This window comes from Peromyscus maniculatus, chromosome 7 (genome assembly GCF_049852395.1).
Source record: "Peromyscus maniculatus bairdii isolate BWxNUB_F1_BW_parent chromosome 7, HU_Pman_BW_mat_3.1, whole genome shotgun sequence".
NCBI lineage: Eukaryota > Metazoa > Chordata > Mammalia > Rodentia > Cricetidae > Peromyscus > Peromyscus maniculatus.
The window spans coordinates 76,826,238-76,841,069 of NC_134858.1; the positions used below are offsets into that span (position 1 = coordinate 76,826,238).

A 14,832-nucleotide genomic window follows, 5' to 3' on the forward strand; every position below is an offset into this window, starting at 1 on the left:
AATGTATTAAAGAACTATCTTGCTACAAACCTAGTAAGTCGCCATTTTCTTTCCCATACTCTAGAAAATCTGTTTCCTTTCTTACTACTATCAATGTGCTTTGGGTTGTAGCATCATTAAAAATCTAATTATTTTAAGTCAAATAAATAGGTCTGCAGGTAGCTCCCTGTCAACTTGTGGCTATCCATCTCTATGTATGTATGTATGTATGTATGTATGTATGTATGTATGCATGCATGTATACATGTATGTATGTATGTATGTATGTATGTATGTATGTATGTATGTATCTATCTATCTATCTATCTATCTATCTATCTATCTAAGAATCTAAGCAACTAGATTCTTAGTGACTATTTCAGAGAAGACTATGACCTTGTCTTCTAGAACACCTGCTACATGGTTCCTGGATTTATTAGGGCTAACATATTCCCATAGTTTCTGATTGTTGGACATTTTCATCCCACTCTTTATTTTTTTTTACCACCTTTTAGGAACTGAACTCTTTTATTTCTACTACATCATCTTCTTTTCAAAATATTTGCTGTTCCATTTGGTCTTTTCTTCTTTTTACTCTCCCTCTAAAAAAAAGTCTCATTTTAATATTTGTGCGCAAGTATACAATGAGTTTTAATTATTTTTACCACCCATCACCCTTTCTCATTCCTCTGAAACACTTCTTATTTATAACAAGTCTCCTTCATGCTTTCATGGATTCATTGTGTATGGCCTACTACGTTTAGTTAGGGATGGCCTACTAAGTTTAATTATGGTTGCTTGCATGAGGATGGGTAAAAGATTGTTCACCAGAACAGAGGAACTTATCAGCAGCTACACCATTGAAAAAAGTGTCATTTTTTCTCCATCCACCATTAATTATCAATAGTTCCTCTGGGAGGTGTAGGACCTTATGAGCCTTTCATTCTTCCATGACGAAATGTTGATGGCTCAATCATGTGTGAGTCTTGTGTAGGTAATCTCAGGTGCAGTGAATTCATGAATTTGATGGCCATGTTGTATCTAGAAGAAGTTGTTCTGTATCACATCTCCTTACCTTCTGGCTGTTCCATTTTTTCTGTGCCCCTTTTTATGATTTTCTCTGAACTTTTGGAGATGATACACATAATCCCTTCTTCTCAGCACTTCAACCAGTTATTATTATCTGAATTAATTGCTGCCTGCTGTAACAGAAGCTTCTCTGACATAGGTTGAGGAAAAAACTAATCTATGAATATAAACACGAGTATTTAGAAGGCAGTTTGACTAGTTGTTCATTTAGCAAAATGATAGTAATGTGTTCCCCTTTAAGGCCTGTGATCTCCCCAGTCACCAGTTTTAGCTGGGCACAGTGGTGTACAACTTTGATCACAATTCCCAGAAGGCACAAGCAGTGCATGTTTGTGAGTTGGAGGCCATCTCAGTTTATATAGCAAGTTATAGGACAACCATGGTTACGCTGTGTGACCTTGTCTCAAAGAAAGAAAAAGAATTTAAGCAGAGGTACCCTCCAGGGATGGAAGAAGGTCCTCCCAGATGTCATAGGTTATCAAATAAAAATCCCAGTGCCAGGTATGGGATACCTCCTTCTGTGTTGTTGGTCAGAGAAGCCCCCAAAACATCTCAAACAATATAAGCTATTGCTATTGCTCTTAGTGGTTGTGGTGGTTTGAATAGGAATGACTCACATTGACTCGTGTATTTAAATGTGTTGTCATTAGGGAGCGGCACCACTTGAGAGGCATTAGGAGAGGTAGCCTTTAGAGTATCTGTAACTTTGTTGAAGGAAGGGTGTCACTGGAGGTGGACTTTGGTTTTCAAAAGTTTAAACCAGGCCCAGTGGCTCTCTCTTCCTTCCTATTGCCTTCACATCCAGCTGTAGAACTCTCAGCTACCATGTCTGCTTGCAGGCCACCATCTTCCTCGCCATGAGAGAATGGACTAAATCTCTGAAACTGTAAGCAAGCCCCAATGAAATACTTTCTTTTTATAAGAGCTGCCATGGTCATGGTGTCTCTTCAGAGAAATAAAATACTGACTAAGATATTTGTTCACCCAAAACTGCATGATAAGACCCTATTGCTGGAGGCACCATGCCCTTTGGTTGTAGGAGACGGAAAAATCAATGACCTGAGCTGGAAGCGTCCTCTCTGCTGGCTAGCTTTCAGAATGCTAGAAGGTACTTTGCAGGATGCTGGGCAAAAACATCATCGGTAGTATTACCCAGCTGTGAACACTGAAGGCCACACTAATGACTGGGAAGAATGTCGCTTGTCTCCTCTAATCAGCACACTGCCAGCCTCTGAATTCTTTTCCCTGAATTAGAATCCCAGATCACCACTTTATATAAGTGACTCAGCTTCTCACTCAGGTTCCCAGCCTACAAAATAGGCATAATGTCTACAATACCAGACTATTGTGAGTGAAACCTTGAATATCGTTCTTTAAATTCATGTATGCCAGAAATTTAACTTCATTTCTAGAAAAAAAAAAGAGCCTCCACCTTCACTGTCTGGGTTGTTGTGAATTGGAATCTATTTGTTAATGAATCCATTTATGTCGGAACCTCAAAGCCTTTCAATTTCTTGGAAATGTTGAGGGCAATTTGGACCACAGGTCTTTTTGCTCTTGTTGGTATGTCTGATTTCCTATATTCCCCAAATGCAAGCCAATGTTGACACCTGGACCACAGCAGCACTCTGTCTCTGTGCTAAGTGGGTATGCAGTCATCTTTGGCATGGTTATGAGCGCTGCAGCTGTGCCATCCCAGATATTCCCCAGCTATTCTTCCTCTTGTGATTACTGCCCCACAAGAAAGCCATGATCTCCCCTTGCTAGGGAGTCACAGACCTACTCTCTTTGTTCACTCTGAGGATTCCATGTGTTTGGGGAATGTTTTATTGCTATTTAATGTGAAGGAAGAATTTTTCACCCCTACATCCTTTTGAAACTGTAATTGAAAGACTATTTTCTAAAATGAATTGAGCTTTAAGACGTAAGGCTACAACATTCCTGGCATCTTCTGCCCTCAGCTCTTCTCTGAAGAAATGACACATGGAGTTGGTTAATTTTATGAATAAAAGGAAAGAGGGACAAATGAGAGGAGGAAACATAATTATCATTGCTAATCTCAAAAACTAACTGGCCAAATGAGGAATTAATGAGACTATGTTTCCTCCTCCTCCTCCTCCTCCTCCTCCTCCTCCTCCTCCTCCTCCTCCTCCTCCTTCTCTTCTCTCTCTCTCTCTCTCTCTCTCTCTCTCTCTCTCTCTCTCTCTCTCTCTCTCTCTCTCTCTCTGTTTCAATCTGTTCCCCCCTTTTTTTCCAGTAGCAAAACACTGGTAATGGGAGGCACAGAGTGGCTTATCATCCTCACAGGTTCCTTTCTTTGTGGAAATGAACTGACCTATCCCAATCTATGCAAACATGAGTTTTTCTGGTCATCCAACTAGTAAGACTTCAGGACTCAATGGAAAGAATGACGTGCTGTTTGTTCACTTTCCTGGCTATGCTTGGACTTGGAATTGTTCCTTTTAGAGTCTGGTAAGTCCTGGCAATGTGGGCCCTGGAATCCTGGATTTTTTTTTTTATTGGGGGAGACTAAACCTCTAAATGTATCCTCAGGTCGAATTAACCATAGCCTCAATGTAGTATGCAACTTTCACTGTGTAATCATTTAGCAAATACTTGGCAACAATTCCTGGTCTACTTGTGGGAAAATGGGGAGGTAAAGTAAGTATCTAGGCCACTTTGCTTTCTCAGTCATCCAGGGAAGAGTTGTTAGTCACTCCACACAGTGACTGAAAATAGATGTCCAGTTCAGGAAAACCTGAAGAACAGCAAACTAATGACTGCTTTCCATAAGCATTTGCACAATGTGTTCAGTAAAAAATGAAGGGAGTGTTTGAGATGCTCATCAGAGAAATCCCTTATTACAAGGAGAGAAATAACTGAAGTATGAATCACTCATTTAATATATGGTTACAGAGAACTTTCTCTTTTTCAACTCAGGATTTTTTCAACTCTTAGCAAACAGAAGGCTCTACTAAAGGTAGCCAAACTTCTTTTAAACACTCCAGAGCAATATGGTAATATCAATAGTCAATCATTATTTGTCAGTTTAGTTTGACAATTCAATAAAGCCATCTCTATGAAAAATACAAACATAGTTGAGTGTAAGTTTTGATTATTTGGTGTAGAAGATCCATCTTTTTAGAAGAAGCAAAAACTGTTTTCCTCTATGTACATGTAACTCATGGACTCTGGTTAGAAAGTCGGTTTTATAAAGATGAGGATCTTGTTCTGAAGCCCTTAGCCAATATTTAGGTTTCTGGTCAAAACTCTCAGGAAAGTTGACTCTGGCTTATCCCTATAAGATATTTGCTCTACGAAACATTGGAAGTATGTACATCTATGGTATGAAAATACCTCTTCTATTTGAAAGGAAAAGCCAATGCCTTTTACTTTAAAAAATATATCATAAGTCAACAAAGGAAGATGCAAACCCCCACATAAGGAAGCAGGAAATCTGACCTCTAAGTGATCTTTAAGTACAGGGCCTTCCGAGGTCCTGGTACATGTGCAGTCATGAATCACTGACCCTTCCCTTGAGTTCATTGCAGCTTTTACAGTAACCAGAAGACTGTTCCAGGGTCACTAGCCACCTTCTCTGCACTACAGCTAATCAGCATTACTAAACAAATGAGGAGGGACTTCAGTGGGAGGAGGGGAGAGCAGGGGAGAGCAGGGCAGCTGAAATCTCCATGCTTGTACAGTTTGAGGAAATGTTTTATGCCAATTCATGGTTTATGTCAGTCAAGCATATAAAAGTTACTGTGGCTACAAAAGGCCATAAAGATGCACTTTTAAACTCTTAAAAAAATAAGTCACCATAATTACAGCTTATAGTACTGTGTGTCCCCCGGGTCTCTTTGCTGCTGTTTTTAAGATACCCATGGTGAATGAGGTAAATAGAGGAGGGGTGAGTGAAGAGAGAAACCGGTGGAGTCCGTGCAGAGAAATGCAAAACTGTTCAGACTCACACAGGCTCTTTCTCTCTCACTTACTTGCTCTCTCCCTTTCTGGTTCATTTCTTAATAACTCTCTCAACTTTGGAATTGAGAACTGGAGCCAGTACAGTGTAAGAATACCATCCCCCCATGTAATCTCTAGTGGTGTTAATTACCTGAGAAAGTGAGACAGCTCTTTTAACCCTTATTCAATGGTCTAGAAATCCCTTCTTGAGATTAAACTTCTATGTATTCACCTGAGGCAGAGTTCAAGGCAGAGCCAGAGGAGAGGCTGTGAAAGCGGTGATGGAGAAGGAGCCTCTTCAGCCGTGGTGGGTGAGAGACCCTTGTTATGGCAGGGGTGGGTGACACTTCCCATAGCCTCCCCTGACCCTAAGTGCTCCATTTCCCTCTACCCATTGCTGTTGTCTCACTGCAGGCCTTGCCCTTCTCTCTGGACCAGACCACGGCTTCCTAACCAGGCTCTTGGCATTGCCGTTCTCTTCCCGAGAACACATGTTCAATTTCTAGAACCCATGTCAGGTGGCATACAATCACCCAGAACTCCAATTCCAGGTGATCCAGCACCTCTGGCCTCTGAGAACACCTGCATTCACACACACACACACACACACACACACACACACACACACACACACACACACACACACACGGAGGGGCACATGATTTTAAAGAAGCAATCTTAAAGCATGAGCATTCTGTGAATCCCTGCCTTGCAATGGACTTGTCCATTTTAAAGCATGATGTCCTTCCTCCTTCCCAATGGAGGGTCATTGTGATCCCTGTACTAGAAGAGAGAGTGCTTGCTGTTGGTACACACTCTCTCTCCACATTTCTGTTGCTGAAGCAAGAGTTTCTTGTCTCCTTGAAATAGTGAGCAGTTCTCGGGGGCTTCAGAGAAGAGGAAGGCTAGAGTTTTCTACAGACCATACTGGAGAAACGGGTGAAGGAATTCACCTTCTCACTAAGCCTCCTGGACCACACAAGCCGAGGAGGATGGTGAGAGAAGACCACCTCCACAATTACACAGGTAGTTTTGAAAGCCAGGCTGATAGAGGCCCAGTCACTCCCACCTCTATTGCAGTGGCCAGAGTTGTCCCTGTGATTAGAAAATGAGCTACCTCATGTGTTCAAGAGGGAAACGTGGTTTGGTGTGGTTATCTCACAATCTCTATTGTACTTCATAGTTACTTTGCTCCCTCAAAGTCACCCCGTGACACAGATGTGTCGTTTTCATAGACAAGGTGACAGAGATTTCAATGGAAAGAGAGAGAGATGCACAGAAACATGCAAATGACCAAGATGGCAAGTTGACTTTCATCCTCCTACCCTGAGGCTGTCAAGTTTTTTTTAAATGTTTTTGTCCTGGTAACAAAACAAAAAGGAGAGCGGGGTGGGGGTGGGGGGCTTGGCAATAGTGTGGTTAATGCACTTTTGGAATGAAAGAATGCCTAGTCAAACTGGATGTTTGGGTTCTGACTTTCCTAAAATGTCCTCTTCAGTTTTCTCTATGGCTTAAACAGATAATTACTACATTGTCTCTACCCCATTAATCTAATTAGTCCAGACTTAATCACAGGCTAGAGAAAGTAAAGAATTTCCCTACATGCTCCTATATGTTTGGAAGTATTATTCTGGTAAATCATTTGGGATTGGCTCAAACATTTCACTCCAGAACAAAGTATTCTTTAGGAGATGGAAGCTGAAAAGCAGAAAAACAAAGGAAATGATTTAGTTGCATGTACAAAATTACACAAGAAGTCATTGTGATACAGTTGTTACTAAGAGATAATAATGTGAGAGCTGAAGAAATGGCTCAATGGTTATGAGTACCTAGTGCTTTCGAAGATGTGAGTTTGGGTCCCAGCATCCACGTCAGCTGACCACAGTCACCTGCAACTCAAGCTCTAGAGAGATCTGGTCGCTCTGGCCTCCATGAGCCTGACATGTACATTCTGCGGTGGACTGAATGAGAATGGCCTACATAGGCTCACATATTTGAATACCTGCTCTGCAGTAGGAATTGTTTGGGAAAAATTAGGAGGTGTGGCCTTGTTGGAGGAGGTATATCATAGGGGTCAGGCTTTGAGGCTTCAAAAGACCACACCAGTCCCCTGTTTCCAGTCTCTCTCTCTCTCTCTCTCTCTCTCTCTCTCTCTCTCTCTCTCTCTCTCTCTCTCTCTCCCTTCCTCCTTCCCATCCCTCCCTCCCTCCCTCCCTCCCTCCCTCCCTCCCTCCCTCCCTCCCTCCCTCCCTCCCTCCCTCCCTCTCTCTCTCTGTCGTTCTTGTGCAAAGACATGAGTGCTCAGCTACTGCTCCAGCACCTTGTCTGCCTGACAGCTGCTGTGCTCTGTAACCAGACATTTTTCTGTGTCCCACCTGGCCTGTAGCAGCTTATAATCATTCAGAAGCTTAATATTAATTACAAACTGTTTGGTCTATGGCTCTGGCTTATTGTTAGCTAGCTATTTCATCTTAAATTAACCCATTTCTACTAATCTGTGCATCATCACTTGTCTCGTGGCTTTACCTGTGTTCCATTATATCTTGTTCCCCTGGCAGCTCCCAGCATCTCCCTGACTCTGCCTTTCTTCTTCCTGTTTCTCTCTTGGATTTCCTGCCTGGCTATATCCTGTGTTGCCACAGGCCAAAACAGCTTCTTTACTAAGCAATAGTAGCAACACATATTCACAACGTACAGAAAGACCATCCCACAGCAGTGCTCTGTGCCATGATGGCCATAGACTCACCCTCTGAAACTGTAAGCCCACAATAAACCCTTTCTTCTATAAGTTGCTTTGGTCATGGTGTCATATCACGGCAATAGAAAAGTAACTAAGAGAAGTGCATATACCAACACAAAGACACGTAACTAAAAATAAAATGAGCAGTAAAAATGATATTTCCTTGTATCTGTGTCATAACTACATGCTTACTAGCTGTTTTAAGCAAAATAAAAACTCATTTGTTCTTTCAATTTTTAGTAACAATCATATACTAAGCATCAATCTGTGCCATTTTAGATCATGCATTACTTACAAAATATTTAAGTACTGAATGAACCAGAAGCAACTGTATTTGATTTGCACTTACCTGACTTATATATAAACATTTTTATTACCAGTAGAGATTTTTTTCTTCCATCTCCAAAAGGATAGTTTCTTCTGGAATGAAAAATACTTGAATCAATCCCAAATGGTTTACCAGAAAAATAGTTTCAAAACACATATGAGCATGTAGGAAAATTCTTTACTTTCTCTGTGATTAAGTCTGAATTAGAGTAATATCAAAAGCTATCAAATCCAGAGAAAGACAATGTGAGAAAACAAGGAAACTAGTTCTTATGCACAAGAGGCTTGGCTTCAGAAAACTTCAGAGAACCACTTAGAACTAGAAATCCCCAGTCCCAGTCCCAAGCCGCCCCATCCACTCTAATATTAGCTGGTTTACTAGACTAAAGTGCTTAGGTTCTAGTCCAAAGTAGAGATCATTTAGGGACATAAATGTTGAGACTGAGGCTTACACATTTTATTTCCCTAAATTATGTGTAGGAACATTTAAAATAAGCAACAGGATAAAATTTAAAATCCCTACTTTTGAAAACATTTCTTATGTTCTTGTAAGAACTTGCACACTGCCAAAATCCAGTAGAGTAAACAACTCCTGTGACTATCAAGAATCCATTTGTTCGGGCGGTATCACTCATAGAAAAGGTATTAATGGTTTGTGCTTCATAGTGTGTCCTTTCCAGTCTAAGTTAAAAAAAATGAAAATTATTTATCATTTAGGACTTCATAATGGTAACACAATGATAATATGAAGAAAGACACGAATGTTATTCTAAGGAACTTAAAAATTATGCAATGTATATTATTTAGCATATTGTCAAACTAGTAGATTCTATATGAACTAATGAGTTTTATAATAAATATAGTGGTTGATAATGCCAGGTTAATTTAGTGTGGTGTTTTTTGCCAGGTTCTCTCCTTGTGTTCCAAACACATAATAATGATTGACAAAACTTTAAAAAAAAAATCCACCTAGGCCTATTATCACTGTGGGCCAACTTGATAAGCCACATGTCTGCTAGGCTCCAAAGGAATAAGAAATAATGACCAGGAGTCTGACTGGTTTTGACCAAAAGTGATCAAAACTTGAAGTAAGGTTAGGTCTGATCTAAGGCTGAAGAGGAATGAGCAGAAGCCATGGTCCCTTCCTAGCACACTCTGCAAAAGGAAACAGAGAAGTTGTGAATCACTGCTTGAGGCTCTGGCTTCTTAGAACAGTTCAGAGTATTGAAAAGTCAAAACATCAAACACTACACCACAAACATTTATCTACACTGTCTGCTGGCTTGGGGACTCAATCTGCGTTATCCCTCTGTCACTGCAGCCAAATGTTGGGGGTTGCTGCTCTAAGACATAATTCTGAACAGGGCTCTGGAGAGCCAGATGGAGTGGGGAACATTAGAAAGAAAGAAAGGGGGTGGAGATGGTTATCCAAAAACAGCAAGGGATGCCATACCAGGAATATGTAAGAACAATGTAACTAAAATCCATCACTGAAATATGTTGAGGCAAAATAGCATTTTAAGAAGACACTGGTAAGTTTATAGAGATGGGAATTTTAATATTTCTCACCTTCTGGAATGTATGTGTTTTCCCAGTTTATTCAAAACATTTGCTAATTCTCAGTCACTAGGTTGGATCAGCATGACGTCAACAGTACAGGGAACAGTACAGGGGACTAGCACGTAGCATGCTTGCACCACGGGAATGGACAGATTATGACAGAGCTCAAGGAGCTGACCTGGCTGTGTGCATAAAACCACGGAGGGTGCAGCTCTGCTTACTGTCTATTACCCTGTTGCTTCTGTTTTTCTGAAAAAAAAAAAACCTGCCTATTACGCAAGGCAATGAGGCTTTTGTTCTGGTTGTTTTCAATGCTTTTTTTTTTTTCTCTCATAATCTTACCATAATGCTTTGTGTGATTTTATTTGTATTTATCTTGCTTGACTTATTCTGTTTGGAGTACACTGAGTCTCTGAAAGCTATGTGTTGAGATATCTCATTAATTTTGGAAATTTTATTAGCAGCTGCTTACCCCTCTTTCTTGCCCAGTCTGCCTATCATCCATTTTGAATTCCAGTTACATGCGTGCTGCACCTTCCTGCACTGTTCCACATGTCTCACTGTTCTTCTCACTGTTTTTCATTGTCTGTTTTTTCCTGTGTGCTTCACTAAGTCTGTTTCCAGTTAACTAATCATTCCTGCAGCCTGCAAATCAAATAATTTCCTAACGTGAATACTGTGTTTATCAATTCTAGAATGTGCATTTGGTTATCCTATTTTAATTACTTTTCTTAGTCTATCACTTTTTGTCCACATTGTTTTCTATTTCCCTCAACATATGGTAGTTTGAAATCGTCAGAAAATCCCAATATTGACTTATATTTAATGGTTATAAGACCCTGGTGTTTTGGATTATTTTGCTTTTATTTGTATAAGTGTTTACATTCTACTCAAATACAAGTATATTTATATTTAAATGTTTAATTAACATATAACATGTTTAGATATTAATATATCAACATACATTACACATTAATTAATGCATGTTATACAACTTATGGATGTATTTAATTATTATACCTGTATATATATTTCAGCTATTGGAGTCACTGCCTGACCAATATATAGATGGCTGACCACCTCTATATGTCAGGAATTATGTGAGCTTGGTTGCAGATATAGTCAATGTCTTCCTTGATATACTCCTATAGTTAGAGTTTTCATCCCAAAGCCTGATGTGCTCTGAACTTTCATCATTAGCAAGTGAGACTGTGGAAGCTCTACTCTGCCTAATGGTTATTTCCCACTCTGACAAATATCCTGTAAAGAGAAAATTCTGTTGAGTATCAGTCATGCCCACATTTTTTCTTCTGGTTTCTCTCTCCAAAAGACACATGCCAAGTTGGTATGGCTTCTCAATCAGTATGGTGTCCGTATGCATTCTGCTCATAGTGCTGAGGTATGTCCACAACTACCTTTTGCCAATTTGTCAACCTGTTAATTGCTTCGACTGGTGCCAACAGAGGGTGCTACCTATAAATCCAAAGGCATGGATGCTGTCTGTCTAGAGGGGATGAAAACAATGGACGTGTCCATTTGTTTACCATACACCAGCTTCGCAACTTCCCACCAATGGCACCCCGAACTCATGTCTTGACAATAACCCTGAGAGTGCACTCAGTCATAGTGCTTTCAGTCATAGTGCACTCAGTCATAGTGCTTTCAGTCAGTCATAGTACACTAAGTCATGGTGCGCTCAGTCATAGTGTGCTCAGTCATAGTGCGCTCAGTCATAGTGTGCTCAGTCATAGTGCGCTCAATCAGTCATAGTACACTCAATAATAGTGCGCTCAGTCATAGAAGTTAAATCTAGTTTGTAATTTTCCCAACACTTGAGAGAACTGAACCTCATCCTGTCCCCTCAGAGACACCAGGATGCACACCTCTCTCCAAAGCCAGAGTCACAATCCCAGAGAAATTGTGTTTGAACTCCTACCTGTTAGCACTGGCCATATTACCATTTACTTCTTATTGAATTACTTCTACAACATATAAGACACTTACTCTATTGTGAGTTTACAACAAAAGGGAACGAAGATCTTTAGATATCACTAAAGGAGACCGCTTGACAAAGTTCACTTTTATAAAGACAAAAGATATGGTGGAACTTTACAGCTATTATGATAGTTGAGATGCTATTAAAATTTTCTTTATTTAGTCATGGTTTACATTAACTGTATTAACAATGACATTATCCAAAAACTGTTCCACACCACTCCCACCACACCTAGGTTCAGGAAATGAAACGACCTTCCCTATACTCATAGCAACAGTTTCCTTACTCCTTCCTCAGGATTGCTTTTCCAGTCTTGTCCTTGGGTCTTTCTTCCTCTCATTTTGACTCTTCTAACAGCTTCATGTTTCTTTCACCCAAAGCTCTATCCTCCTTCACTATTGCTCATTTTCTTTGATCCTCATCAATCAAGCTTCCTCAAGGGAAAAAAAATCTCCTTGCATGCTTATTTCCTAAGTGGTCCTCGATATGCACATCTTTCTGTGAACCTTACCACCACTTACTACTTCTGATTGTCCTAGATAATGGAGTGTGTTTATTTCTTACCTGAATTCTCAGCATGCCAACACTGGTTTCATCTCTCCTTCATCCTTGAAATCCTTTCTCCCCAGGTCTCTTCTCGTTCCATGTTCCATGTGGTTTTTCTCCCACCTTAGTTTCAATTTCATTTCTTTCTTTCTTTACCCATTATCTGAACGAATGGATTCAATAGAATTCAATATGTTTTTCCCTCTCAGTCTATAGCTCAACGCATCCATTCTCGTGTATCTTCCCTTTATACATATTAAGCTTCCCAAACTGTCTCTCACGTAGATCTTGACTGAAAATGTAATTCCTTACTGAAGGTGTCCCACATAAACATCCCAGCAGTCACCAAATGCAACTTGTCCTAAACAACTTCCCTTCTTAAGACCTCACCCAGTTTCCTACAATTCTCCTCTTATTCAGCATCCACCTGCTCTCCCGTGCCTGAAGTTCATAGATATTTGTAGTCATTTTTTACCTGCCTCCCTAGCTGTAACCAGTGAAATAGATGGTCCTCCACAGAGGACTTTTTAAAGCAGGTATTTCATAATCACTGCCTTAGTGCTGTGTCTCCCCACCTCTCTTAGGGTTTCTACTGCTGCAACAAACACCATGACCAAAAAACAAGTGGCGGAGGAAAGGGTGTATTTGGCTTATACTTCTACATTGCTGTTCATTAATGAAGGAAGTCAGGACAGGAACTCAAACATGGCAGGAGCCTGGAGGCAGGTGCTGATTCAGAGGCCATGGAGGGTGCTTGCTCAGCCTGATTTCTTATAGAACCCAGGACCACTAGCCCAGGGATGGCACCACCTGCCATGGGCTGGGCCTCTTCTAGTTTGATCACTTACTGAGAAAATACCTTACAGCTGAATCTCATGGAGTCATTTCCTCAACTGAGGTTCCTTCCTCTGATGCCTCTAGCTTATGTCAAGTTGACACACAAAACCAGCCAATACACCATCTCTTCCATAAGTCTTTTTATAAATTCCTCAAATACTTATCTCCAGTCTCTCCTTCTCTAGGTCTTTTGTTTTTTCCCCTCTAGATGAATTGCCTTATTATTGTAAATCTGAAGCCTCTTTGCCTTGAGCCCTGCTGTAATTCCTTGTACCCATGGCAGGGTCCTCATTATCATCTGTCCTATGAGTCTCTCTACAAGAATGAACTGCCTTTTCCACAAGTTTGCTATGTCTCCCTGTCTCTCTGTCTCTGTCTCTGTCTCTCTCTCTCTTATATGATATGCTGCTTCTCCCTCCTATGATTTCCCAATCCGAAAGAGTCCTCTCCTGAAAACTGCTTCTGGGACACCCCAGCCCTACCCCTGAGAGCCAACCAGGATTTGCTTTGCTCTGGTCTTTTACCACCTCCACATTCCTGGTATTAATTTTTCTATTGTTTCTCGGATACTATGCTGCAAATTTCTTGAGGCCAGAGTGTGACATACATTTTCTAGTATTTATCAAAGTGCCTAGCACATCATGGTATGCTAAACTATTTATCAAGTTGAATTTGTCTTATGTAGAACTCTAGCAAATATATGGTGCTTCACAAATGAACATTAGATTAAATTGGCTAATAAATTCCAGAAAAGCCAACTGCTGGCTGCTGAGCAAAGTAAATGGAGGTTCAGTCCTTGCCCCTGTGGGGCCTAGTACCTAGGATCTGCTAGGGTCCTCTGCACCCTGCTGAGGCTATGGTTTCCTTGCTCTCCAGGTTCCCTATTCCCTGCTCCTCTTGGTTTGTTTGAATTTTGTGCTAATCTAAATTCCTCACGAACACCTTCCATCACCTGATCACTGATCCATGACATGTTCTTTCGACTGAATTGCATTTTAAAGGTCCTGGGCTTGACTTCACTGGTCCTCACGCTGACTGCTGCGAAATGACCTCTGTCCCATGTGACTATCCTTCATGTTTTCCCTCAAAAATACAATGTACCTACAGTGTTAACGCAAATAAGCCCCATGTCATATTATCAAATATGGCAAATTCAAGCTCAGTAGACCAGAAATGTCCTGTGTCTTGTTATCTTATGCGGTCATGTGAACCACAGTGGAATATTTCTTTCCTCAAAGGTGGGAACTGAGTCAGAGGCCATCTGTGTGGCCCTCGCTCACCAGTCCTGAGCGGCCAATAATTAATTTAGGCTGAATGTAATTACTCCCTTGTTAACAGTGGTTTTTCTGCACTTCTCTCAGCTGGCTCTGGAGACACACCGTTGAGTGTGATGTATGACTTCTTGCCCAGAATGAAACCCGAGCCAGGGAAAGACAGAGAGAAGCCGCCAAGAGCCTCCTAATGAATTTAAGGGCTCAGTCTGCTGCTTATTAAAGTAACACAGTGAGGTGTTTTTAGAGTCTCGGCCTTCAAGGAGACCTCCAGTGGGCGTTTGACTTTGAAACCTATCATCCAGGTTTGCATTCACATTCCGTTCCCATTCCACATTGCATTCACGCTACATTCACGATTTGCAGTGCGTGCACAGTTCACACTGGTGGAGTGAAGGAAAGAGGGAGCACTTATAACCAAAGAAATGGAAGAGCCTAAGGAAGTCTAGTCTCGACGAAGAAATTACAAAACCAAGCCAATTGAAAATATTTTAAAATGAAAATTTTCTTTAAAACACAGAAGT

At 40.8% G+C, this 14,832-nt stretch overlaps 1 long non-coding RNA gene across 1 annotated transcript in view; it reads right to left on the minus strand.

Annotated features, from left to right (window-relative positions):
* Positions 1-253: 253 nt before the first annotated feature.
* The window catches only part of LOC121830909 (uncharacterized), a 73,454-nt gene continuing 58,875 nt past the window's right edge, over positions 254-14,832 (minus strand). The window contains exons 6-9 of the long non-coding RNA XR_013052836.1: positions 12,219-12,363; positions 10,131-10,303; positions 8,121-8,191; positions 254-6,729 (exon numbers count right to left, since the gene is read on the minus strand). This is a non-coding gene — a long non-coding RNA (uncharacterized LOC121830909). The remainder of the gene's footprint in view (positions 6,730-8,120; positions 8,192-10,130; positions 10,304-12,218; positions 12,364-14,832) is intronic.